The sequence below is a fragment of the Sorex araneus genome, chromosome 1, assembly GCF_027595985.1.
Source record: "Sorex araneus isolate mSorAra2 chromosome 1, mSorAra2.pri, whole genome shotgun sequence".
Classification (NCBI taxonomy): domain Eukaryota; kingdom Metazoa; phylum Chordata; class Mammalia; order Eulipotyphla; family Soricidae; genus Sorex; species Sorex araneus.
The window spans coordinates 144,190,163-144,216,084 of record NC_073302.1 but is presented as its reverse complement, the minus strand read 5'-3'; the positions used below and the strand labels follow the sequence as shown (position 1 = coordinate 144,216,084).

At 39.7% G+C, this 25,922-nt stretch overlaps 1 protein-coding gene across 2 annotated transcripts in view; it reads right to left on the bottom strand.

The window, feature by feature from the left end:
* Window positions 1–25,041, bottom strand: part of RNF180 (ring finger protein 180) — a 143,080-nt gene extending 118,039 nt beyond the window's left edge. The window contains exon 1 of one of the 2 annotated variants that reach the window (XM_055147164.1): window positions 24,789–25,041. The gene's annotated coding sequence lies outside the window, so the exon portion shown is untranslated. Of the gene's footprint in view, window positions 1–24,477; window positions 24,598–24,788 lie in introns of those variants that run through there. The other variant, XM_055147167.1, reaches the window with a different exon arrangement.
* Window positions 25,042–25,922: the final 881 nt, after the last annotated feature.

Here is a 25,922-nt window from a genome sequence, read left to right as displayed (position 1 = left end):
TTAATTTGTAATTCCCCTGTCCTTTTGCTTGACATATCGTTTTTCATTACTGAAGCTCTCCTTAATTTCATTAGCACCCCTTTCACCTTATATGTACTTGTATAAAAAAGGTACGATGTCTGTACAGGCAAATGAGCTGCCAGTCATACTTTGTTGCAAAATTACTAAGAAAAATTGAAAAATTCTTATTTTACATATACCTTTGCTGTTTAGATTAACAAAACTTTAGGGATGTACAGTAAGATTTTTATAGGAATGGCTGCTAAAATCAGAGAAAAGGACTTTCAGAATAGCAAGTTTCTACTACAGGCTGAGAAATATGTTGTTCATGCCCTCGGGGAATAAATAAAAAATGCATGTATACTTTTTATTTTGCTTAAACTCACCAAGCTGTATCTGTAACCTTTAAGATCAAACAGAATTAGTCAAATAAAGATTGTATACTGAAACTTAACACTATAAAAAGTGTATTCCATTCATATTAAAATAAAGTAATTTTTCTTAATGTAAGAGAAACTGTCTGGCTATGTAGGACACAGTAACCCTGAAATTAATCTAAGATTATTTTATAGCAATGGACTTTGGAACAAGTGAGGTCCAAGTGAGCATGTAATACTCTGTTACAAATAAGTTACAGTAATATTATTTTGTAAAACTGATACCGTATCAGCTCCCCATACTGATGTTAAATATTCTCAATGGAAATGTGTTGTGACCACTCAACAACTCAAATAAAAATATGACCAAACTGAAACAAACAACATAAGTATTAATAACACTACAATAAATAGTCCATTAAAGTTTTTATATATAAATGCCTGAATTTTCAGAGCAAAAAGAGGCACAAAATCTGTCCGCAAACTTACATTAAGCAGAAATTAAAGTGGGCTCTTATATATGATTCAATTCCTATGGCATTAATATGCTTGTGTTTAACATGTTTTTTAATTGAATCACTGAGTTACAGTTAGAAAACTTTCACGTTTGAGTTTTAGTCATACAATGATCAAACACCCATCCCTCCACCAGTGCCCATTTTTAACATATATTTCTAAAGCATATTCTATTTTAAATGAATAGTAGCTTGATACCTCTCACATTAGGTTTCGCTCTTTGTCAAGGCTATCAAATGCTTAGTATGTATAAGCAGAAGATAAGATCAGTGACTACTAAATGATCAGTTCTACTAATTCTAGACTTGGTAGCTGCAATGACTAAAATGATGATTGAAATTTCCATTAATTCCCAAATTGCCTAAAACATAAATTATTGAGAGACAGAGACCTCTGTCTTCATTAAAAATTACTGATGTTACATTCTTCTGGGTCTGAACACATTAAAGTCAACTCATAACTAGATGTTTAAGTGGTTCTGTATACACTTTGGTATTCACATAGACAAACGTTTTTCTTGGTAACACACAGATTTCGCTGATCGAAAAAAAAAAAGTATGAAATAATTTAAACACCTTTGCACCTTCCAGTTCCCCTCATGTACTTTTTTTCTCTTACTTCTCTACTTTCCCTGGATTTTGCTGAACTCTTGGGCATGGCGTAATGGATAGAGAACCGTAAAGAAAAAAGGTAATATAAATTTGATTCTAGTCACAGCAAGTACTTCCTACACTATCACATAGCTTCTTACACTACAAAGTTAAATACTTCTGGCTCTTGAAATTTCTGCTTTCCACTTTACTTTCTTTACAAATGAACAAATATAATGCTCACTGCAGTCATTCAATCCAGGTAAAATAACTGAATGAATGCAGTTATTTTAATTTTTTTGACACTTTGATGATCTTTAAAAAACTGTGTAACTTTTGCCCATTTTAATTTTGTCTGTATGTAATTTCTCTTACCAATCTTTGAAATCCATTCTAAAGATAAATAAAATAGCACATAAGATTTATATATTCACTTCTCACATACTTGAGAAAAATATAAGAAAAAAATATAATCACATCCCCCACCCTATCCCACCCAGCAATCACAAAAGTCCCTGCAGCCACACCCACTCCCACTGTCATTGTGATGTTGACTCACCCACCCACTGGCCCTGCTGTACCAATTCACTACTAAATCTCTGAGGAGATGCAAGTTAAGCAACCAAAATCCAGACACATACTGATGTCCCACCTCTCTTGACTGAAAACTCTGGGGAGCCTTAGGAGGGTGGGATGGGCAAAGAGGCCCTGCTTAAGCCCCAGAAGCCACATCCACACCCCACCACTGCAGCACGCTGTAGACTCAACTCCATCGCTTCATTATGTAGTTATTTTAACGAAACTCTCTGCAGAGACACCAAACTGCAAAAAATTCAGATCTCCTGGCAGAGAACGCTAGAGTCTTTTTGGATTGGGGGTGGGCAGCTTCCTCTTATCCTCCATACTTCCAGATGCCCTGGCAGCCACCCCACCTCCCACGTCAACTCATTGTTCTAGATCATAGATCCTTAAGTCACTGGACCATGTATGGCGACATACAAGGCCATGAGACACCTCCAAATTTCTCTGAAATTCCAATAGGAGTACATCAAATTGATGGGAAAGTAACAGTCAACTAAAATCAACCAACAAAAACAATAAAACCTTACAACACAGAAGGCTCAGGTAACAACAAACAGCTTAGTGAATCTGTAGATAAGGACTTAGCCTGTGGTAAGATACAACAATTTTCACATAAGAAATCGATTTTTAAACTTATTGATTTCAATATTGGAGCTTTGCTATCTAATCAATTTCAACTTTAGAACTATAGCAACAGTTGTGGCTTTTGTCTACATTAAAAAAAATTAAAAATTCAAAAAAATAAAGACACAATAGAGATACAAAGTTGAAATATGCTTTTCAACAGTGGCTAATGTATACTTACGCTTGTACAGAAACCTTAAAAATTACGTGGTAAGTCCACCAGTTTTTTTAAATTTAGTCATGGTGAGATAGTTATAAAATTATTCATAACTGAGTTTCAGTCATACAATGTTTCAACACCCATGTCTTCACCAGTGTACATTTCCCACCACCAATGTGCTCAGTTACTCTCACACCCCCCCTTTCTCTCTCTCTTCACTCTTTTTTTTAAAAAATTTCAGACATTGTGGTTTGCAATACTTTTACTGAAAGGATAGCATGCATATCACTTTACCTCCTAGTATCCAGTTCTCGTCCAGAATGATCAATTCCAACTATCATTATCAAAGGTCCGCAAGTTTCTGTTTCAAGAAATGAGTTTAATCATCTGAAGGATTTTTTCTTTTTTAGCAATCTAGGTTATTTCTAAACTTATCTATTCATTCACTTGTCAGTCAATATGAGTTCTCTCCCTATAAACTTCACTCCAAGGAAGAGAATAATCAATGGCAAAAGGCAGAGTTGCTTCACATTCAGCAGAGAATGTTTTGCCTTCTCTCTTGCTCTGTGTATTTGGAGAAACTTCAGAATGCAATAATCTTAAAGATACAAATAACAATTCTGAGTAGACTAAATGTAAGAGCTAAAACATATTTATGTGAAAATGTTAACCTGATATGAAGTCTGGTCTTAACCAAAAGTTGACTAAAAGAGTGTTTGTCTAACTCTTCATGGTTTCTATTGCATAGTTATATTCTTTTTGATGAGACAAGTATCCATAATAAAGACAAGATTCAGAAAGGAGAGAGTCAGCAAAGATAAGAACATCATGTGGTTTCAAAACCTGCTCTGCTTCTGGGCAAAAGAAGTAGTAACACAAAGAAACTTTTTGTTAAGATACACAGGCTATACACAAGTCTAGTAAAAAATGGAAACATAGAAGGATAAAGCTTCTAAAAGATAAAGCAGGGACCTGGAACCAAAACACTTGAGTTTATTAACTTTGCTTTATTTACTACTCTCCATGGACAAAAAGAAAAAAAGCAAGCCTTCCAGCACTTGCGCTGTATCTCCTGAACAGCCTTGACTAGTTCATTTATTAATTAAGCTTGTATTTTATTCATATCACTATGCCACCAGGTATTATTGTAATGTGTAGACTTCATTCTTCCTCAAGTTGCAAACCCCTAAGAGAAAGGACATAAGCAGTACCCCAAGTCTTTACAGCCCTTCACATATCTTTGCACCTGACTGCATCTAGGTTTCCTCTACTTATATAGGGTTACGTAGCAATAAATCCATCCTAAGTTGAAAATATTTTAAGTTTAAAATTCATTTAACACACCTCACCTATCTACCATGATAGGTGCAGCTAGCTTATTTTAAACATGCAAAAAAAAAAACCTCACATTAGCTAAAGCTGTAGATGTGATGAGATGCAAAAGTAATAATAATAATAATAACATAATATCCAAAATCTTTGACGAAACAGTACACTTGTTCAGTGGTAATATTTCTGGAACACTGGTGGTGGGAATGGTGAGAAGTATACACATATACAGACGTGGGTCTAAACCTCAGAAATTTCATCATGTTGTAAACCAATGAGAAATCAATGAAAAAGAATTTAAGTAGTTATACGAGATTAGGTTTATCTCACACCAGAGTTATTACATGTGCTTACCAAGCTCCCCGTTCTTGCTTTTTTTCCGACTCCTGATGCTTTATTTTGCAACGTGCTTATCTATGTATCCACATAGTATGTATTGAAGCATTTCATGAGAAGCTCTAGGTATATATAGTATAGATTTTTAACTTATCATGTCCGGAAGTCTCCTATTGTGCAAACTATTTCAAGTAAAACTTTTAGTCCCAGTTATTTGAAACTACTCTGAGCAAGCCCTGTTTTCGAGCATTTGTTCAGAAAATTACAGAATCCTGAAAGGATGGGACAAAAGGGGAAAATGTATTACATTCTGAGGACAAACTCTTTCAAAAGCAAAACCAAGGGGGAAATCTCTATCTTTAACAGACTGAAGTCAGAAATCTGAGGAGCAGAAAAAAATTTCATCTCATATACTCTATAAACAATAAGAAAATGCGACCTAAAAAAAATCTAGGCCAAGTCCCAACTTGCTCATTGGCCCAGAGTTTCCCTTTTCCCATTGCTGCTCACCCAGCACAATGGAAATGATTTCAAAGTGCTGTGTTAACCCCACCTCCTTCCTCCCTGACCAGAAACTCCATCACCACACACCACTAGATCTGCTTCTCCAGCCCAACATGCTCTCTTCCCTGTATGAGTCCTTGAAGGTTGACTTTGGCCCCATACCACTATGTCCCTACTATTCCTGCTAAAAAATCTCAGAATGCAGCAGTAATTGCTGTAAATATGCCATAAACTCTAAACTGATACTATGAGTGGGAAGCCCTGATTAGTGCTGAGACTGATAGAGACAAGGGGAAACAGGTAGGGCAAAACTAGTAGTAGGGCCCTTAAGAAAAGAAATCACCTGATATGGAACATTACAAGAGAGGCCTAGGTGATTCCTGATAACTTGGTTGACCTAGGTCCAACTGGATCAAGCTATCAGAAGGTAATCATCTTAGCATCCTCTCCCCTTTATTAATGGCCCAGATTCTTGGACCATAGTAAAGAAATGTTCACCCACCCACCTTTGTTAAAAAAGATATAAAAGGGGAAGGGCTTCAGCCTTTCTTTAGAATCCTGCTTTAGGAGACCCCATCCATGATCTGGGAGTTTCCCTGCATTCTTATTGCCTCCTTTGCCTTTCCCTAAAGTGAACTGTCCATTTACTCTCTTACCCCTAGCTTTCAGTTCTGACTGATAAACTCAGGACAAGAACCTGACTACCTGTATCTGTTATAACAAGCCGGATTTAAGAACTCCAGCCTTATACCCACGAAAACTAATTGAAAAATGAGGGGCCAGAGAAACTATATGGTAAGCAGGGTACAGCCAACTTGGGTTCAATTCCTGGCACGAAGTATGGTGCCCCACATCCCTCCAGGTGTGATCCCTATGTGCAGAGCCAGGAGTAAGCCCTTAGAACTGTAGGGTGTGAACCCCTCCCAAAAAAAGAAGAAAAATTAAAGAATTCAGCTGTTTCAACAGATGCAAACAGAAATACAAGTGATTACTGAAGTAAATTAGAACTTTTGAAGCTGCTCCAAGGTTGTCTACAGAACAGCAAGCTCTCAAAGTTCACTAAAATAAAAAATAACTGAAAGAGAACTTAATAAACTTATAGAAAAATAATGGGGGGAAATGAAAGAATTCATTGAAGCAGATGCAAGAACTTAAAATAGTACAAGTCTCAGCAAAAAAATGGAAGAAGTAGAAAACTAAATTATGACCATGAGCACAAGGCACAGGATATAATCAGTAAAAATAGAAAATAAATTTTAGAGATGAAAGAATCGAATGAAAGGAACCTTCAACTAATAGGTCTATTCCCTGCAAGGCTATTATTGCTCAGAGTGGAGAGAAGAATAAAAACATTCTTGATTAATCAACAATTTAAGACATTTGCAAGCCAGCACTTCAAGGAGTACTAAGTGACCTCCTATGCAAAACAAATGTCAAAGAGCAAATTCTCATACAGATATGGGACAAACTCTTCCAACAAACCCTTCACATGACATCTTCCTAAACATCAATGAACTGAATAAAAGATAAAATGTGGGGATGCAGAGGGTGGGTTGGAGGCTGGATTAATCAAGAAGCAAAACCCAGTCTTCTACTTCTTACAGGAAACACACCTGAATTTTTGTGAAAAACAAACTCAAGTGAAAAGATGGAAAATACTACTATAAGTTAATGGTAGATAAAAAACAAGGGATGGCCATACTTTTCTCAGACAAAATAGTATTCATGATAAAGAAAGAGACAGGCATTGACATAATTTACTGACAAATCCTTTTTTTTTTTATCCTTGTGTGTTTGTGTGCCTGTGTGTTTGGGTCATGCCAGGCAATGTTCCTGGCTCTGTGCTCAGGAATCACTCCTGACAGTGTTTGGGGGACCATATGGAATGCCAGGGATTGAATGGTGAGTGGCTGCGTGCAAGGCAAACACCCTACCCACTGGACTATAGCTCTGCCTCTGGCATACTGATCTCTTGATAATCATACAACCTCTCAAACAGGAGGAAGTGTGTGTGTGGGGGGGGGAAAGGAGTACAACAATCACAAGAAAGGAAAGCAGTTAATGCTAAAAGAAAGGAAAAAAACAGCAATTAAAAGATTCCCCATGAGGGACTGGAGCAATAGCACAGCGGGTAGGGCGTTTGCCTTGCACGAGGCCAATCCGGGTTCGATTCCCAGCATCCCATATGGTCCCCTGAGCACCGCCAGAAGTACTCCTGAGTGCAAAGCCAGGAGATAAGCCCTGTGCATTTCCAGGTGTGACCCAAAAAAGGAAAAAAAAAAAAGATTCCCCATGGGAAAAAAAATCCCTGGGTTCAATTTTGAGTTTGACCAAATCTTCACAAGACTTACTCTCTACATTTTTCAAACTGTTTCATAAAACTAAGAAACAGGAATCCTTCCTAACAGCTTCTAGACTCTCATGAATGGCAAATCTCAGTTTAAAGTTCTTTTTGCAAATCAAGGGAGTAGGAACTGGGGGGGGGGGTCTTCTTTAACCTTACTTTCCTCCAACGACATTTCAGTTGTCCTTAGGGGCATTTTAATTACTTATTTTATCTGTCTTCCTTGCTGAGTTGCAAACTGCTGGAGTTTAATTTACTGTAGCTAGCACAGTGTTAAACACTTATCAAATAAATGAGCAAACAAGCAAGCAAGCATATGCAAAAAAGTCATTCTTTCCTTGCACTCCTATATTCAGGGCATAGTTAATTGGCATCACCAGGATAAATTTAGAAACACCACCAAATGAAGCCAGTTTCACTAGCCTCATAAAGATATTTTAGGTAGACTTTTTAGCGACTCCACTATAGACGATGATCTTTGTTTCATGTTATCATATGTGGTTTGATGGATGTATGTTATAAAATGTGTTCAAGTTATTTATTCTCTATATAAAGCTACCCACCAGAGATTAATACCTTTTTGAAGTAGCAATAGTTCAGAACATGGCATGTTTTCCATATTTTCCAACTGAAATGCCTACACAGAAGCCATTAAGTCAAAAGTCTGATATTATTTTAAATACTAGCTACTATTTTTGAGTAAAGTACTTATTAAGTAGCATTAACTCCTTTAATCATCAAGACACTCCTATGAGGTAATGACTGTTAACTCTACTTTGTAGATGAGGAAACTGAGGCCCAGAAAAGGTAGCAATGTTCCCAAACTACTCCCACCTTCTGTGTGGCAGTTCTCATTTTCTGAAGTATAAAAGTTTCTAAGGACAAGAGGAATAAGGTAGACTGAAGCTTCTATAGAGTTTGATGTTGCAATGATGAAAGGATTCTCATCTACTGTCCTCCTTTACATACGGGCATCTTAAGTTAACTATGGTAAGAAAAGCAGAAGGAAGAGCTAAAAGCAGAAACTAGCTCCAGGTTCCAGATTTACACTTTGTCTTGATCAGTTTGGGGGTAGTATCTGAAGAAGTTCCCATAGCCATTATAAAAATAAAACAGATTCCAATTAAATTTAAAAAAAAACAAAAATTCTGCAGTCTCCTCATACCTAGTCTGGCAGCCGGTTTAGCATTAACATTTGCTTGTCTTTGGTACTTTGCCCCATTTCTCCAAAGTACAGTAGGCATAATATAACATACTGAGTTTACTATCATTTATTCTTTTGTTTTGTTTGGTTTGCTTTTTGTTGTTTGTTTGCAGTGCCAGAGACTAATTGATTAAACTCAGTTCTCCTGCATACAGTAATGCACTTTACAAGCTACATCTACTCAGTTCTCTTGATCTTACAGGATAACATAAACCATAAAAATAATATAAACCATAAACCATATAAACCATAAGTATCACACTGGCAGACAACTGTTCTATACAATCCTTCTGCATGAATCGCCCCAAAATGCATTAATGCTTATAATTCTAAAACAAGTTCCACTGTTCCATCAGTTTCTTCTGATTTTCCACTTAAAGTTCTTACGTGCTATGAATACTCAGATTGCTTTCTTTAAGTGTTTCTAGACTTGATGCACTACTCAGTTGTGACTCTTAGTAAAATAACATTCATAGTTTCACAACAAACTTTTTAACATCAGTTGTAAAATACTCTAGTGAAAATTAGGTTTATTCAATTTGTGAAATTTCTTGACAGTTTAAATCTTTGTCAGTCACATAATTTCAGGAACATCAGTTATATATTTCCCTCAAAGAAGGGTTAGATGCTCACTATTTGCAGCATCCCTGAAGTACAATCTGAGATATATTTATGCGTATATATGTATATATTATAATTGATACACCTTTCAAATTAAATATTAAAACTCCTCTTAATAACAAATCTTCCTTTGTCCTGCAGTATTTTAGAGGTTTCATTTTAGGGTTCTTTATTATTATTATTACCATATTTTTTAACCTATAATTTCAATCATGAAGAGATCTACACAGAGTTAGTGTAAAAACACTCAAGGTAAGGAAACTCCCCTGCCCAATTTTTCTGCTGAGATCATCCCACCTGCTGAGATCCAAGATAGGATTTGCTGCTATTCAAAGCACTCATTCTGGTTTCCCTTTCTCTAACAGGCCTTCACCACCTGATTCTTTGTTCTCTATTCTGTTCCAAACAACACCTTTACTGTCCTTTATTCAGTATCCTGGGAGATAAAATGACATAATCCAGGAAAAAAAAACATAAGTGCAATTATTGCTGTTCATTTGGTGTCTCAAGTCTCCAATACTCTGTAACACCCATCCCAAACCCAATATATTTTGCTTAGTGGTATCCTAGAATTTTCTGGGGAAGAAGAGTGGAATAAAAGTGAATGAAAATTCAGTAGCTCTCACTTAACAGAACAGTGTCCAAGGGATATAGAAGAATGTCTTCCTAATTTCCTGGTTGGTAGAGGAGGGAACTGATGAAGTGGGGACTGGGGCGGAGTAGGGAGAAAAGACTCTTAGTCTTTATTTTCAGGCAGTCCACATGAATCCTGAGGCAAAAGGACAATAAATCAATGCAGAAGCAAATGAAAAGACATTCCCATCAAACAATAACCATTGCTTAATTAAGGGCATCTCTCACCCTTTAAATTAAAAACAAAACAAACAAACAATAAAACAACTGTTGGAGAACCCACAGCTGGAGGGTCTCCAGGGCCACCAGGGCTATGCAATGGCAGTATTCAGAGAAAATGTAGATTTTCAAGTCAGATTTAGAGAGTCACATGTTCAAGGCAACCTTCAAATATTTTTAGTGTCTTCTGATTTTTAGTTTAGTGGTGAGTTTATTCTGTATCTTCACAGGAAGTTAATGAAAAATGAGAAAAGGTATTTAGATCCCAATTTTGAACTGAGAAATTCTTTTACAGTGTCAGATAATCATTTCATGTATACTTCAGTATTAAACCATAGAGATGTTTATTTCTTCCTCTATTTATCCCTTACCACCTTAAAGAATTATCAGAGATTAAGAGTTATGAACATTAGGAAACCACAGTTGTGGTTAATGCAGGTCAAAATGGTCCCAAATCACAAAGAAGAGAATAAATTCAAAATATTCATATAATTTTAAATAGACTAATAAAATAAAATTTAAAAGATAAATCATAGCCATAAAAATCTTCAATATTACAAAGGATTAATACAATTCTACAAGTTTTTTATACACAAGTATCTAATAGAAAGCTTAAAATTTAATGTAAAAATGCAATTTTCAAAAAAGAATCACCTATGAACACAAATATGAAAAGTGTTCAATATCACCAGAAATCAGGAAAATAAAAATAAGAAATCATTTCACACCTATTACACTGGAAAAATCTTTAAAATCTGACAACAATAAAAAATTTCACAAACCAAAATGGTGAGGTATAATTAAAGCAACTTGGCAAGATTTAATAAGACAGACATGTGTTTCCATAAAATTGCAGTTCTACTTCAGGTTTCTGTATGTATTAGAAAATATTTTATCATACAGACACGTCCATTTTTAGAAACACTTCGCAGTAATAGCAAGAAACTGAAAATGACCCAAATGTTCATCAATTGGAAACCCACCAAATAAGTTTCTGTTCATGCATTCAAGGGAATACTATGTAGTATTCTGTTACAGCAATTCAAGTTAATAAAGGTTTATGTATTTAGAAGTAAATGCATATTGAACACACTTAGCAGTCCACAGAAATATATACATTTAAGAATGTTATACAAATGGCTGTAACAGATTAAAAGTTAAAGTTTTTGAAACAATGTTTTATCTTGCTTACTGATGTATGTATATGTAGCAAAAGTAAAAATATGACTAAGTATGAGAACAGGCTTAGAATAATGGTAACCAATAGGACAAATCTAAAAGAGCTTAAGTTTTTGTGAAAGCTTTCTCTCTTTTTTAAAAAACCTGAGAAAATTGTTAATATTTTATAAGACAAAATGGTAGAACATGAATATCCTTATATTATTCTGTATATTGTATGTTAAAATATTTTATAATTTTTTACAATATGTTATTTGTCTTATCTACAATATGGATATCACATGTATTTTATTCTGTATCACAAGCATTTCTCAACCTGAAGGGTTAAAAACTCCGAAACATTTAAAATTCACATAAGAGAGCATTTTATTAATATGCTTAAATACACATATATACATAAAGATATATGTATACATACACACATATATATATACACACATGCACACATGCAAATATATAACTTAAAATCTTTAGGTCAAATAGTAATCTGCATGAGTGATTCTCACTGTGTATCTGGATTATGTGACTGATTTTTAAAAGAATAATGTGTTAGTATAATCTAAACCTATTTGAATAATTATATATCTATATTTAAACCACATATACCAACACTGAAAACCACTGATTTATGAAAACGGCTCAAGGAGAAAAATGAGAAATTCTGATCCAGAAAAATAACTAGGTCGAAATGGTAAAAGGTTTGCCAGTGGCTGTTCGCTTATATTTTTCATCTGTGCATTACAAGAAATACACAAAATATGAAAAAATAAAGAACTGAAAGATGTATTTAAGAATACAATAACAGCTAACACCTCAAAGTAGAGAAGTGTTTCATAGGAAATATAGAATCATAAAAAAGTCCTTGAGTTACATCAGTAATTAAATTGAACTAAAAATAAGGTGTCACTTTTATGAAATAAACACAGAACAAAACAGGCTTATATAACTAATCAAAACATTCTTCATCTCTTTCACCACATACACACACACACACACACACACACACACACACACACACACACACACACACACACACACTGTAGCTGTCCAAGTTGAAAAGTCAGGGACCAAAGTATCTCCATCTTCTTTCATTCAGCATCGGTTGGTTTGGCTATTTGTGGTCTTTATCATTCCTTACAAATTTTAGAATTTTTGTTCTATTTCCTTGAAAAATTCTAATAGGATGTATCTTTGTCTTTGCTTTGAGGCCACACTTAGTGATCAATATAAATATATGAATATAAAAATATCTTCACATTTCTTCATTTCTTCTATTTTTAACAATGTGTTATTCCAAGTGCATCATTCCTTTGCCTCCTTTCTACACGTACTTCCAGATGCATTACTTTTTTTGATGCAGTTGTAAATGAGGTAATGTTCTCTTTCCTTTACAAATCTGAATATTTGAAATACGACAGATGCTATTATAGTTTTATATCCTGCTACATGGATGGCCCGGACATGTAATACGATAAAGAGATGACCGCTGGACTAGCGCTATTACCGACTGGATTCCAAGGTATGTCAAAAGACCACATGGCCGTCCACCTATGAGATGGTCAGACTTCTTCGTCAAAACCCTGAACAAATGGTTTGAGACTCTTCGTGTTCCTGGAGTGAGCAGATACCATTGGGCTACACTAGCACGCGACAGGGACGAATGGAGACGTTACTAGCGCCTGCTCGAGCAAATCGAAGATCAACAGGATGACAAGTGATACAAGTGAATTGATCCTGCTACATACTTGTATTGAATTATACTTTTATACTTTTAAACTGTGCTAGTGTTCTGTATACATTATTGTCATCTGTAAATAGTAATAGTTTTATTCCTTTTGTCCAATCTGTAATCTTCTTGAGTAATTGTTCTGTCCAGTATTCCTAAAACTATGTTAAACAAAGATCATGAGAGCAGACATCTTGTTAGATTTTTTACATTAATTTTATCTATTTTTGATGTGTTTGCCAGGGCCAGAGACAGTACAGTGCCTGCCTTGCACACAGCCAACCCAGGTTTGATCAGCAGCACATTACATGGCTGGCTCCCCCAGTGTGTCAGGAAAGATCCCTAAGTGCAGAGTCAAAAGTAAGCCCTACGCCCTGAGTACAGCCTGGTGTAGTTCCAAAACAAACCAAAAAGAGCTATTTTTCACTTTTTTCCCCACAATACTATCATTTTTATAATTGTGATGCTGCTATACCATGCCCACTATGAGTACCATGTTCCCTCTCACCACTAACCCAAGGTCCTTTTCCCCTTCCCCCAACCCATTATCATCCTCAGACCTCAGTTCCACTGTTTCATAGTTGTTTCTATTGGTAATTATGTATTCATTGCTTTATTTCTTTAGTCTCTACATCAGTAAGATCATCTGGTCTTCATCGTTTTCTGTCTCACTTCATTCACTGAGCAGCACCTTTTTCAATTCCATCCAAGTTTCAGCAAACTGCAACATCCTTCACACTCTTCACAGTTGAGCAATACTCTATTCCATACGTGCACAACTTATTTAAGCACATATCTGTTGTACAGCAGGTAGACTGTTTCCAGATCCTTGGCTTTTGTAAATGCTGTTATGGGGGCCAGAGAAATAGTACAGAGGCAAGGTGCTTGCTTGCCTTGCACATGGTCAAAACCAGCTGGAATTCCCAATGTTTCATGTAGGCTACCCCTTTGTACTGCAAGGCGTTATCCTTGAGCTAGAGGCAAGCATGAGCTGACAGGTAAAAATACTGAAAACCATAACTGTAGTTTATTAGGTTTGAATATAGACATTCCCTGACCTTTTTCTCTATAGTTGTCCTGAAATACCTTATATGAGGAGCTTCTAGTTGTCCTTGAAATACATTATTCCAGGAATCTGTCTTTAGAGCTGATGAGTTTCCTGTGTGCATAGTATAAATGAATCCTGCTTTTTAAAATTTATACAGTCACTCTTGGTCTTTTGATTAGTGAGTTCAGTTCATTTGCTATTAAGGTGGTTATTGATATCTGGAGGTCATTATTGCAATTCTATCTGTTTTCTAGTGGGTTTGTGTTTCTGGTGTTTCTTTTCTATGAGTTTCTGTGTGCCTTTTCATTCAGAGTGTTTTCCCTGGTGATTCTCTAAACTTCTTTCTTTTCTAAATATCTTTGGCACATATATTTGTTTCATATCTATCATGCATATTGTATCTGTGATCACATGTCTGAGAAGTCTTCCTGTGCTGGTCATCTCGTCCATCTTCAGATTAAAAGATTCTGTCCTATTCTTCCTCGTTTTATATTATTCCTGTTCATGTAAATGCCTTCTACCCCTCCCCTCTCCTTTATTTTCCTTCCTTCCCTTCTTCCTTCCTTCCCACACCTGGCAATGCACAGGGACAAGGAATCAAACGAGGTCAGCCACTTGCCAGACAAGCACTATTACCCATTATTCTATCTCTCTGATCCCTGTGTTTTTTCTTGGGTACCCAAGAACAGATAACTGGATAAAGAGATTATGCTACATATATACAATGGAATACTATTTGGCACTAAGAAAAGATAAAAGCATGCAATATGCTGCTATGTGGATGGATCTAGAGAGTATCGGGCTGAGTGAAGTTAGTCTGAAAGAGAGGAACTATGAATAGTCTCTCTCATAGGTGTTATATAAAGAAACACAGTAGGGAAAAACCATGAATTTAATTGAGAAATCCAGGTATTCTACCAACTCCTAGACTTGGAAGGAGAATATTTTCTAGGTAAAGTTATTTCTTTCCTTAGGTTTTGGAAGTTAACAGCTATTATTTATTTGAACAATATCTCTTGTCTCTCTTTTCTCTCTCTCCCCCTCTCTTCTGGGATCTTTCTTCTGAAAGATTATTAAATACTCTGAAAGAGTATTCTTCTGTAATACTCATTACACTCAAGCTTTCTATTTTAATGAAGTCTGATACGTCTCAAAGAATTTCTTCACAGCTCCTAAATCTTATTCCTTTCTATTCCTCCATTTGATTGATTACTAGAATGCTGCCTTCAGTTTTAATTATTCTTCACTCTGAGATTGAGTTTTCTTTCCTTTCCATGGAAGTTTTACATTCACTCATTGTGTTTTTCATTCCAAGAATATCTGTTTGGAATTTTTTTAGCACTTCAATGTATTTGTAAAACAACTCCTGCCCCTGTATATCCTTATATTTTTCTTATTTTTGATCTTGTATTCACTGTATATTTGTATATTTGCTTTATCTGGTTGCTTTTATTCATAATAGCCATTTCAGATTAATTGCCTGTTAGGCGTCCTATTTCTGTATCAATATAATTGATTTCTGAGGATTTTTTTCCTTTCATGTCTCAGGATTTAAATTTATTTTTAGGGTTTGGGGGGGTGAGACCTATGTATCTTTTTTTCTGTAGGAGACACTGTGGCTCTAGATTTGAGATCTTGTTTTACAGGACCTAAGATGTGTTGGGGCAGAGAGTTTATTAAGTTGGCGGTACTCTTACATTGCTTCCCTAGATGAGGGCCATGAAATTTATCACTATACCCTCACTTCACAACCATACCTGTTCTGACTTAATTATTGTCTGTGGTCTCTATTCCCTTCTCTAGAACATAGTTGCACATATCTGTTGCAGTTGGTAGCTTACTCTGGAGACAGGCTTTCCTGAATTTCCAAAGTGGAGAGAGGCCTCTGCCTGTCAGGCTATGCATGCTACAACCACTACATTCAATGTCCAAAGGCAATACCCAAGTACACAACAGCTGCTTGAATCTGATTCCCCTCTGCAAAGAAGCTCCCTGGAGTTCTGAAGACTAGCATATCTGCAAAGTCCTGGCAACTTCTTAGCTCTGAAGGTGCAAAGGGAGGGGATTCTACTTGCCAAGATATGCCTGCTAAAGTTGATGGGATCTTATCTTGACACAGAATTCAGGCAGCCAGCTATGTGAATATTTCTTTATTCTATGTAGGCAGTCACTGGAGACCCATAGATCTGTGAACCCCAATATCCTGTCCTTTTCCTCCTTGGACACAATCAATACAGTCCAAAGTCTTTTCCTGTTAGGTTGTCTCTCTGCTGCTCTGAGCAGTAGAGAAGGTTTACATAGCCCAAGGAAACTTCATTTTATTGGCACTTATTACCTTCCTGTATCAGCAAAGGTAAAGAGAAAACTTGGATTTACACTGCCATTCTATGGTTGCTACATTTACTAAAGTTTAGACCAACAGTCATAGTACCCAATACAAGTGGCCACATGATTCTCCTCTGCCTAGTGAAAAAAATACTGGTGATTTTAGTTCTCCTCAAAGTACTGTTACTCTAACTGCCTGATCTCCAATTTTTGCTACCACGGCTCTCCACTAATGAGACTGTGCTGGAATTCCAACCTCCCTCTCTATTCTACCAGCACCATGAACTTTGGGCTGTTGATCGTCAAAAATACAAGTGCTTGACAAATAGAATCCAACAACTCATCAAAAAGATCATACATTATGACCAAGTGGGATTCATCCCAGAATGCAAGGATGGTTTAAAATTCAGAAATCAATCAACATAATCCATCATATCAACAAAAAAAAGATAAAAACCATATGATCACATCAATAGGTGCAGAGAAAGCATTTGACAAGATCCAGCACCCGTTTATGATGAAAACTCTCACCAAAATGGATTTAGAAGGAACTTTCCTCAATACAGTCAAAGCTATCTATCACAAGCCTATGGCAAGCATTATCCTCAATGGGGAAAACCTATGAGCCTTTCCTCTAAGATCAGGGACAAGACAAGACTTCTCACTCTCACCGTTTCTGTTCAATATAGTGCTGGAAGTACTTGCAATAGTGGATAGGCAAAAAAAGATATTAAGGGCATCCAGGTAGGAAAGAAAAAAAATCAATCTCTCACTATTTGCAGACGATATGATACTACATTTAGAGTATATATCCCCTCTGGGAGAGCCTGGCAAGCTACCAAGAGTATCCCACCTGCAGGGGCAGAGCCTGGCAAACTACCCGTGTCATATTCAATATGCCAAAAACAGTAACGATAGGTCTCATTCCCCTGACCCTGAAAGAGCCTCCAATCGTTGGGAAAAACGAGTAAAAAGATGCTAAAATCTCAGGGCTGGGAGGAATAGAGACGTTACTGGTGCCCACTTAAGAAAATCGACAAACAACAGGATGACAGTGATCGTGATAATGATTTAGAGAACCCTAAAGCCTCTACCAAGAAATTCCTAGAAACTATAGACCTGTATAGTAAAGTTGCAGGGTATAAAATTAATACTCAAAAGTCCATGGCTTTCCTATACACAAATAATGAAAGTGAGGAAAGCAACATGAAAAAAGCAATCCCATTCACAATCATGCCTCAGAAAATCAAGTACCTTGGAATCAGCTTAACTAAGGAGGTGTACAAAGAAAACTACAAAACACTACTTCACAAAATAAAAGAGAACACGAGGAAATGGATAGATATCCTCTGCTCATGGATTGGGAGAATTAACACTGTCAAAATAGCAATGCTCCCTAAAGCATTATACAGATTCAATGCAATCCCTCTAAGGATACCCATGACATTCTTCAAAGAAATGGATCAAACACTCCTGAAGTTCATATGGAACTACAAACCCCCTATGAATATCTAAAGCAAATCTTGGGGAAAAGCAGATAGGAGGCTTCACATTCCCCTACCTTAAACTCTAGAACAAAGCGGTATAATTAAAACAGCATGGTACTGGAACAAAGGCAGAGTTGCAGACCAATGGAACAGGGTAGAATATCCTTACACCCACACTAAAATGTATGAACATCTAATCTTTCATAAGGGAACAAGAAATGTGAAGTGGAGTTAAGGAAAGCCTCTTTAACAAATGGTGGTGGCAAAACTGGACAGCTACATGCAAAAAAATGGGCTGAGACCTCTACCTAACACCTTGCATAAAACTCAGATCAGAATGGATTAAAAGACTTCAAGAGCAGACCAGAATCCATAAAGTACATTGAAGACAAAGTTGGCAAAACCCTTCATGACACTGAAGCTAAAGGTATCTTCAAAGATGGCGCACCACTGACCAAACAAGTGGAAACAGGGATAAACAAGTGGGACTATCTTAAACTAAGCTTCTGCACCTCAAAAGATACTGCGACTAGAATACAAAAACAATCTACAGAATGGGAAAGGATATTCACCCAATGCTATCTGATATGGGGCTGATATCAAGGATATACAAGGCACTGGTTGAACTGTACAAGAAGAAAACATCCAACCTCATCAGAAAATTGGGGTGATGAAATGAACAGAAATTTTCTCAAAGAAGAAATCCGAATGGCCAAAAGGCACATGAAAAAGGGAGCAATCATCAGGGAGCAATTACAAATCATCAGGGAGATGCAGATCAAAACAACAATGAGAGCTCATCTCACACCAGAGACTGACCTACATCCATAAGAACAAAAGCAACCAGACTTGGTGAGTATGTCCCCACCAACAGTGAAGGAAAGGGACTCTCCTTCACTGATGGTGAGAATGCTGACTGGTTCAACGCTTTTGGAAAACCATATGGACAATTCTCAAAAAATTAGAAATTGAGCTCCCATTTTGACCCACCAATACCACTTCTGGGAATATATCCTGGAGATGCAAAATTATAGTAGAAATGACATCTGCACTCAAATGTTCATTGCAGCACTGTTTACAATAGCCAGAATCTGGAAAAGACCCGAGTGCCTGAGAACAGATGACTGATTAAAGAAACTTTGGTACATCTACACAATGGAATACTATGCAGCTGTTAGAAAGGATGAAGTCATAAAATTTGCATGTAAGTGGATCAACATGGAGAGTATCATGTTAAGTAAAATGAGTCAGAAAGAGAGGAACAGACATAGAAAGATTGCACTCATTTGTGGAATATAAAGTAAAAGAACGCAAAACTTACACATAAGAATAGTAGAGATGTGTACCAAGAGTATTGCTCCACGGCTTGGAAGCCGGTCTCATATGCTAGGGGAAAAGGCTGCTCAGATAGAGAAGGGACCACCAAGTAAAGGGTGCTTGGAGGACCCGCTCTGGATGGGAGATGTGAGCAGAAAGTACACTATAGACCGAACATGATGGCCACTCAATACCTATATTGCAAACCACAACATCCAAAAGGAGAGAGAAAGCAAAAGGGAATGCCCTGCCAAAAAGGCAGGGTGGGGTAGGGGGGAAGGGGTGGGGTGGTGGGAGGGATACTGGGATCATTGGTGGTAAAGAATGGGCACTGGTGGAGGGATGGGTACTCGATCATTGTATGACTGAAACGAAATCACTAAGATTTGTAAAACTGTAATTGTACCTCACGGTGAGTCATATAAAAATGAAAAAAAAAATTTTTAAATACAGGTGCTTGAGTTAATCAGTTTTATGGTAATGAAATGATGCATGTTGCTTCAGATTTATATATAATTTTTGGTTGTGCTGTAAGGGGATTGATCCCTGATGCATCTATTCAGTCATGTTTTATAATTACATTTTATAAATATGTACTGTTATTTAAAAATAATCTCTAATATTTCTTCTTGCAACAGAGAAATTTATCAAAATTTTATAATAGGAGAGATAGTACAGGCTGATAAGGCACTAGTCCTGCAACGCACCAACCCTGTTCAATCCCTAGTACTGCGGGTCCCCAGAGCACCACCAGGGGTCACTCTTGAGCACAGAGCCAGGAATATACCCTGAGCATCAGAGGTTGTGGGCCAACCTCCTTCCACAACACACAAAATTTAATACAGCAGGATCTTCAATTTCTCAGGCAGAAACATCCATAAATTTTAATAAGGAAGCCATATTGTCAATTAATGAGTTATTATTTAATTATCAAAGATACCAAACTTTGGTCAGTAGGATTTCATTTTGTACACTGTGTTCTATACCAGTGTCAAAATAAGCATTTCTGATGTAGGCATTTATTTTTATGCCCCAAATTTTGGGGCTGGAGCGACAGCACAGTGGGTAGGGCATTTATTTGCCTTGCACACAGCCGACCAAGGTTCGATTCCTCCGTTCCTCTGGTGTAAAAAACTAAGGCTCGCCGAGGGGCGAGTGCACTCGCGAGCTCTCCGGGCTGCTGTGTCTCACCGCCCGCGTTCGGTGCCCCGGAACCGCAGTGTGTGGACCGGATCGGGACGGCCAGTGGTCAAGGACAGGCGAAGGAAGAACGAGGACCAAGCTGGTTGCTGATTAGTTACCATTTATTCAATCTTCCATCTTTCTCATCTCCCGCACTCCCAGCACCGGCCTCTCTCTGGATCAACTGCTGCTTCTTTTTGGCTTCTCTCCCTTCTTGTCTCTCTCACCTAGCCCTCTGGGCTACACCCCGCCAGGTAGCAAAATCAACATAAGAAAGCCCTTCCTGAGGGCAGGGCATTCCAAAGCCCTTCCTCACTCTTAAGGTTTTTTTCTTTTCCTTAGTCCAGGAACTTATTAACATCTTAATACTAGTTATTTTTGTATGGACATAGCAAGGGATACATTGAGGCTTGCAAGGCAGCTCTCCTGGCAACATCTTGCCACAGGCTCAGACCACAGCACTCAGGCCAGATTAATCATTCCTCACCCTAGCAGGGTCCGAATCTAGTTATCACTGTTTGGATCATGACAACATTTGTCCATGATCAAGCTCTTAACTTATAGTTAAGCACTAGGCACTTTGGCCAGGCCCATCTCGGTGCCAGGGTAGCACACAACTCACCGCTTGCCCTGGGTCCTTCTTGTCCCACGTCGGGGACCGTGCTTTGGGGGTGCTAGGAAGTAAGGGCAGCTGAGGCTTAGGTCAAGAGAACAGATGCCCTGGAGGAAAATATCATGTAGAGTCAAATGACTCCCAGGTTACAAAAGCATAGCATTTGTTAAGTATTCCTGTGTCCATACAAAAAGGACTTGCTCTGAATAAAGTATGCAAAGGACTCAAGGAGAAGAGAAAAACATTATTTACAAGTCAACAGAACACTAAGAAAGAAGCTACAAATAAACAAAGAGGAATAGGAGCACTGTAATGGGAGTAACCAAATAAACCTAAACTACTGAGGCTATATTATCCTACACTCTGGGAGAGTCTGGCAAGCTACCTAGAGTATCCCGTTTGCACGGCAGAGCCTGGCAAGTTACTCGTGACATATTCAATGTGCCAAAAACAGTAACAAGTCTCATAATAGAGACATTACTAGTGGCCGCTCAAGCAAATTGATGAACAACGGGACAACAGGGCAACAGTGCTACAGTGTTACAGTGCTACAGTTCCAAATTTAACTGGGGCCTCCGTGACTTGCTGGGTTAGTTTTGATAAAACGTTTAAAATGATTAATTTTTTCAAATTGAAAAACTGTCCTTAACAATGAGCTATTTTTCCAAATTGAGAATATGCTAATAAGTAATGAATAACCTTAATCTCTTCCCTGCACCTTCTTCCCTCATGAGCCATATTTTCTCTGTCCCACAATGGAAATCAATGATGAAGGTCAGAGAAGAGTGATGATCAGAAGAAATGGATGGGGGTACAATGGAAATGGAACATTAATTAGGAGAATACCATCACATTTGTTCACCTTTGCTCTATGCTTAGGGAAAACTGCTAGTTTTCTATTGATAATTTGTCACTTCAATAGTCTGTATCTAAAAATTTGTGACTTCTCTAAAAGCAATCCATTATCAGTTGACAGATTTGAATAATAATGGAATGATTTTCCATTTGAATATCAAAAGGACAGCACCCCCCCACCGCTGATTATATATTATGAACATTATGCAATGGAAAGGATACATTTGCAGTCACAGTATTATCCATTTTCTTAAGCTACAAAGTGCACAAAATTTTTCTTATATTACAATTCCTTCAAAAAACTACTTAATATATTTGCGATAGAACTCTTGTTTGGTGATGATTTTAGGGACCAAACAAATACCTGCTTAACTGCTAGTACAGTTTCTATGGACTGGCACTTATATACAAAATTTTTCAAACAACCCAGAAATGAAGAAGATGAATTATCTGGTAATTGGTGTGATAAGGAAATTCTGTTGCATATATAACAACTTGCTAATGACTCTTTTGAAGAGAGAAATTTTATATTTTGATGAGTTCATCTTCAGGGTAATCTTTTAAATATCCTTGATCATGTTAAATCTTAAAGGTAGGCCGCTTTTGCAACCATGATGAAATCATGCTGCCAAGTTTAGCAAATAAGTCGGTACTCAAACTGAATTAATAATTTTTTTGATTAGGCAAGAGAAACACCTCAACAGACTGAGCACGTGATTTAATTCGAAGCCTGCATTCAATCATTGGCAATGGCCAGCACAGAGCTGGTGGTAGCACATGAGACCAGCCAGGTGTGACCCTCCCATTCCCCCCACGACTTTGTCATTAAAAAAGAAAACCCTAAGTGCCTATAAAAGCTAGTTTATGTAAACTAGCTGAAAATTTTAAAAACTCAAAATGATCGTGAAAGCAGCAGCATTTTTGAAACTGGTTTCCAGCATCTAAAGCAGTAATTCAAACGACCAGTGCCTTTAAAAATAAAAGTGGGGCCTGGAGAGATAGTACGTGGGGTACGGAGCTTGCCCTGCACACAGCTCACCAGTTTGATCCCTGGCACCCCAAATTATCCCATGAGCACCACCAGGAGTAATCCCAGAGCAGAGAGTCAGGAGTAAAGTCCTGAGCACAGCTGGGTATAGCCCCAAAACAAAAACAAAGAAAAGACCTAACTGCCAACAGGTTGGGTGGAGGCAGAGAGTGCATGACTCTGTAGGCCCCTAGTGAAGTTAGTATCTCTCCTCATAAAAGTTCCAATTGTAGGCACCAGGCCCAGGTTTGATCCCTGACACCACATAAGGTTCCACAACACTGCCAGGAGTGACCCCTAAACAAAGAGTCAGAAGTAAGTCCTGAGCACCTCAGGGTATGTCCCCAAAACAAAAGTTCCAGTTAAATCATTTTACCAAGAAATAAAGCTCGTTTTTCAAAGACACTCTTCCTTGAATTTATGAGTAAAGGAAAACTTTGGAAAGCCAAGTAAGTGAAAAAAGAGGGGAGTGAAATGAGACAATAAATGATTAGCAAAATCAACTAAAAGCAAACAGTTGACAAACCAGCAAAATGATGAAGCTTTACAAACACACTGTAACACACATACATGCAGGTTAATATTCATTAAAACTATTAAAGTCATTAATCACATTTTAAAAGTTTTTTGCATGAGAAAACTTGCTCAATATTCAGAGACACCAGTAGCTCAAAAACCCCACTAGATTTATTTGCTAATTACAGTCTCGGCTATGACAACCACTAAGTTATCTCTGAGATCCCAGTGGCTTCACATTTCTGTAAGAGATTAAAGTTTTTTACAGATGAAAGACAAAGGAATTTGTTCCTAACTTCATGCACTTACTCCTACTGTAACAACAGAAATCATTCTGTCCTTCTAAGTAGCACTTTTAGAGTAACTGTCCCAGAAGCCTGAAAGGCCTCAACTCTTAAATAAATCAGTAATGAGTAAATTTTTAAAATTCTCATGAATATCAGACTGGCTCTCTTTTAAGCGTTCAATTTTGTTGCATGACTGGACGGGGGACAACTCTCGGCAGACAAGTTCTAATCAGCGCTCCCACGAGGGCTGACAGCTTCGTTTTGATATAATCACTTTTCTTTTGTGGGTGCTTCAGCCGTCTGGGCTATAAAATGAGGGTAATTTAATAGTCACCGGCCCACACAATGCTGCTTTGAAGTCAACTAATTAATGCTCTCGTGGGTGCGCTCAGGACTATTTGATGCTACCAAAAAAATAATAATGAAAATAGATTGAGTACTAGCTCCCACAGCACAAGGTAGTGCGTGCCCACGGCGGTGCTTGTGCAGACACTAATAATACTCCCCTCCCCTCCCCTCCCCCAGGACCCTGTCCCCGCCGCCGCCCCGGCCGCCTTTCCCAGCTCACGCCTGACATCTGCCTGGCACAAAGTCTGGACCCTCCGGACCCGACGGGGCAACAAAAGCCGCCGAAAGAGCGATACCGAAACGGGCCAGACAAAAGAAAGTGGGTCGGTGCCCGGGGAAGAGGCCCCGAAGGGGGTGTGTGCCGGCGCTCGCCACCGGCCGGGTGGCGGGCCAGACCCGGGGCCACCGCCGCCCGCGGGCCTCAGGGCGTGCAGCCCGCGCCCCGCGCCCCCCGCCCGCCCGCCCGCCCGCTCCTCCCCGGGGCTGCCGCCCGGCCCTTCCCCGCGCCCCCGAGTCTCCGAGCCTCACCGCCGGGGCTCGCGTTTCCACGGCCGCGTAATTCCACCCGAGGCCACGGCGAAGAGCCTCAGGTGCTCCGGGGGAAGCGTCGGCCGCCGCGTCAGCGGAGGCCGGGGCGGGAGGCGGGCGGGGTGGGGTCGGGCCGGGCTCGGAGCGGCCGTCGCGGGAGCGCCGGGGCAGCGGGGCCCGAGCCGCGGACGGCAGGGCCTGAGCGGGCCGGGGCCGGGGCCGGGGCCGAGCCCGTGGCCGAGACGCCGCCGCCGCCGCCGCGCCCCGCGGGGCTCCCCAGCCTCCCCGCCTCAGCGCCGCTCCTTCCTCACCTGCGTTCGCGTCCCGGAGCCGCCGGCTCCCTCCGCGCCCCCTCCCGGCCCGCCCCGCCGCCAGCAGCCGGGCTCTGAGGAGGCGCCGCGGCTCCGGCGGCGGCGGCGGCGGCGGCGGCGGCGGCGGCGGCGATGCGGGGTCGAGGAGACGGGAAGCGACAGGAGCCAAACCCCGCGGAAAGCGCTCGGGTTGGCGCGGGCAGCCCCGAGCCCGGGGGGCCGGAGTTTCGGCCTAGGAGAGCCGGCGCCCCGAGCTCTCCCGCCTCGCCGCGGCCGCGGTTCCGGTGGGCGGGTGTGGGCGGCGCCCCGCGCTGACCTCGCGCGCGCTCGCGGGGCCCCGAGACGCCGTGGGAAACTTGCTCGCCCCTCGCCTCGGCGCGCCCCGCCTCCAGGAGTTCACCTGCTCGGTGGGCGAGAACCCACCCGTCTCCCCCGACACACACACCCTGCTCCACGCCGGAGAATCCTCCCACCGAGAACCCCTGTAGAGGATGAAGTTTTTTGTTTTTTGTTTTTTTGCTTTTTCTCCTGCTCGCGGACTTGCTCGCTTACCTTGGGTGCTCCTCGTCCCACCCGGGCGCGCCTGGGATGCACCGCCGAGGCGTGCTTGACTGTGCTTGACTCTAGGCAAATTACAGATGCTAGCCGGGGTGATGCCTGCGGTCGGCCCCACGGGTGCTTGTTCGGGAAACGACGGGGAACTTGGTCAACGCGGATAGGTCGCTCATAAACTCCCCAATTTGGAGCAAAGAAAATCGATATCAGGAGACTGAATAATGAATCGGTCTTTTGGGGTCAGAGAAAAGGTACAACCCGGGATGGCTCTTGCCTTGCATGTTGGGTTACCCGTGTTTGATCCCCAGCAACCTCGCAAAGCCCCCAGGAATGATTCCTGAACCAGAATCTGGAGTAGGCCCTGGGCACAGCTGGGTGGGAACCAAACACCAAAAACCAACCCAATCTCCCCCCCTCCCTAAAAAGCTAGTCCTTCAAGGCTGAAGGGCTAAATGCCCCCCCACACACATACACACACCAGTACTACCTTGAGTGACCCTGAACCCTAAGCATGAAGCCAGGGTTAGGCTCCCAGACACCACCTGTGTGTCCCAAACGCCTCCCCCGCCACATGCTGTA